The sequence below is a fragment of the Solenopsis invicta genome, chromosome 2, assembly GCF_016802725.1.
Source record: "Solenopsis invicta isolate M01_SB chromosome 2, UNIL_Sinv_3.0, whole genome shotgun sequence".
Taxonomy (NCBI): domain Eukaryota; kingdom Metazoa; phylum Arthropoda; class Insecta; order Hymenoptera; family Formicidae; genus Solenopsis; species Solenopsis invicta.
Window position 1 is genome coordinate 25,029,298 of NC_052665.1, and position 3,542 is coordinate 25,032,839.

Genomic DNA, 3,542 nt, shown 5'->3' on the forward strand with positions numbered 1-3,542 from the left:
GGAGGCTGCCTCCTCATCTCGCGACACCCACCAAAACCGCGACCGCCGTGTTCGGGGTCTCGGGTCAAGGTACTTGACAGGGTGTCGCGCGTCCGACCTGCCTGCGACGATCCCGTCGCAAAACCGCCATACCGCGCGGGAATCCGACCCGCCCGCGATAATCGCGTCGCAACGGCTAGCCCGCGAACCGTACCGTAGGCCACGCCTACCGCGTCGCCGAACGCGGCACACAGGCCGAGGGGCCGCACCCACACGAGATCGCGCCGATACGCTCCCGTGTAGTCCAGCGCCGGGACGCACCTATACTTAGGTATCTGTATATATGTGTAAATAGCTTACCGTGTACATATCATCTAGCAAATATATATATATATATATATATATATATATATATATATATATATATATACATTCAAACTCATATCTCGCGTCGAGTAACTCGAACCGCCCCATCGACCTTCCTTTCTCCCACGTCGAACCATTTTCGCGGTCTCGCACCGAGAGTCCGACGAGCTGATCCGCGCGCGGAAAGTCGGTAAATTACAAATTTAACACAAATTGTAAATAATATTTTGTTGGTTAATGTTTCCATGGATTTAACACAAGACGATTGGAAAAAATTTAATAGCGCTGCACACTGCCACATTTGTAAAAAATCATTTACAAATAAAATAGAACGTACGCAATCATTGCCATTTAACCGATCGATTCAGAAGTGCAGCGCATTCAAATTGCAATTTAAATTTCAAAGATTCGCATTGTATTCCTATAGTTTTCCATAACTTATTTGGCTACGATGTGCATTTTATTATCAAAAAAATAGCTATAGTATATAAAGGACGAATAGATTTACTTCCGATAACAAAAGAAAAATGTATTTCGTTTACAAAAAATGATCAGAAAAATTGCATGAAATTAAGATTGATTAATTCTTTCAAATTTCTCGCATCTAGTCTCAATAAATTGGCATCTTTTTTTAGCAAGAATAAGCTATGCATAATGTAACAAGAATATTGTAATTTATTAACAGAAAATTTCGATTTATTAACACAAAAAAGTGTCTTCCCATACGAGTATATTGACTATGTAGAAAAATTGGAAAAGTTATGTTTGCCACCGCGCGAATCATTTTACAGTTCATTGACGGGTGACACAGTATCCGAGAGTGATTACGCACACGCTGTCAACGTGTTGCAGCGGTTCTCCATCCGAATGCTCGAAGACTATAGCGATTTATACTTGAAAACCGATGTACTGTTGTTGGCTGATATCTTTGAAAACTTTTGCGATAGTTGCATCGCAAGTTATGGACTTGATCCCGCGTATTATTACACTTTACCTAGTTTTATGTGGGATGCAATGTTAAAACATACAGACATAAATTTTGAACTGCTGACAGACCAATGTCATGTCAATGACAAGATCATGTTCATTAAACGTGGCACACGTGGTAGTCTAAGTCAATGTTCAAACAGGTACGCACAGGCCAACAACAAGTACATGAAGTCATACGATCCATCAAAATCATCATCATGCCTGATGTACTTTGATGTAAATAACTTGTATAGTATAACTTGTAATAATTTGTATTTTTTAATTGTATGGACATCACGCTAAATTCCCCAACAGGTTCTTGAAATAGACTTAGAATATCCACAACATTTACATGATGCGCACATTGACCTACCGTTCTGTCTAATGCGCGATAAATCGCCCGGCAAGCGGTAGGACAAGCTCCTTGCAACCTTATACGATAAGAAACGTTACGTCATACATTATCATAACCTGCAGCAGTGTACTCGTCACGGCCTTTGAGTAACAAAAATACATCGCATATTACAGTTTGCGCAATCACCATGGCTTTGCAATTATATTCAGCTAAATACAGATTTCAGAACATGCACCAAAAACGATTTCGAAAAAAACTTATACAAACTAATGAACAACGCGGTATTTGGCAAAACCATAAAAAACGTGCGCAATCACGTCGATGTGCGACTCGTGACAAAATAGAAGGCAGATACGGCGCGGAGGAAATGATCGCTATGCCAAATTTTTACACTCGTAGTGTTTTTTCGGAGAATTTGGTTGCAATCAAAATGCGTAAGCTTGAGGTGAAATTTGACAACCTATGTATACACCCAAGAACTTTGATTCTGTCCATGGGGAAATTTTCCAAACTGAGAAGTCGCTATCTTTCTACATACTTACAGTTCATGATTAACGTAACGACCAATAAGCTCTAGTCGTTTCATTAATTATGAACTGCGAGTATGTAGAAAGTCGTGACTTCTCACAAGGGCACCACACATAACCCGGGTCACCGATTTTGATGAAACTTTACAGTTATGTAGTATTAGTATAGAAATACTAAATGCTAAACGGAGACGATGCACTACTCAACCGTTGACGTGAAATCGTTGTTTGAATTTCACCATATAGCTTTAATACCGTAACATTGAAGGAGTTTGGCAAGTAGCAGCGTGGTGTGGCGGACAGCGCGAGCGCCTATAGTTTTGCAGGTCGCGGCCGTCGCGGGTTCGAGTCCACAATTTTTTTTTTTTTTTTTTACCCAGTACTCTTATTGTTACAATATACATATATATATATATATAATAAAATATATAATAAATAATACACAGATATAGATATAATAATACGCAAAAAATCTTCTCTGCATTCGAACTTTTGTTAGTTTACTTTATATACATTTATATATATATATATATATATATATATATATATATATATATATATATATATACACATAGATTTATATGGATGGCGAGATATTTATATGATATATTTGATTGTGAGAGTTAATATGCATATTTATTTATGTGTAAGTACAAAAACAATTACAAATGAATTTATTCGTCGTCTTGCTCTGTAATTTTGCACACTTTCGGGTGATAATAATCATAAAAACAAGTAAAACATAAAACTGATTTACACCACGAACATTTTATAAATCCAATTTTTTCGCAAGCACATTTTTTTTTCAATAATGCATAAAAGACATAAAAGACATAAAAGACATTCTTAAAACTAGCTGTGAATTTTATTACTTGTTTTTGTAATTATTATGACCCGAAAGTGTGCAAAATTACAGAGCAAGACAACGAATAAATTCATTTGTAATTGTTTTTGTACTTACACATAAATAAATATGCATATTAACTCTCACAATCAAATATATCATATAAATATCTCGCCATCCATATAAATCTATGTGTGTGTATATATATATATATATATATATATATATATATATATATATATATATTTAAATGTATATAAAGTAAACTAACAAAAGTTCGAATGCAGAGAAGATTTTTTGCGTATTATTATATCTATATCTGTGTATTATTTATTATATATTTTATTATATATATATATGTATATTGTAACAATAAGAGTACTGGGTAAAAAAAAAAAAAAAAAAATTGTGGACTCGAACCCGCGACGGCCGCGACCTGCAAAACTATAGGCGCTCGCGCTGTCCGCCACACCACGCTGCTACTTGCCAAACTCCTTCAATG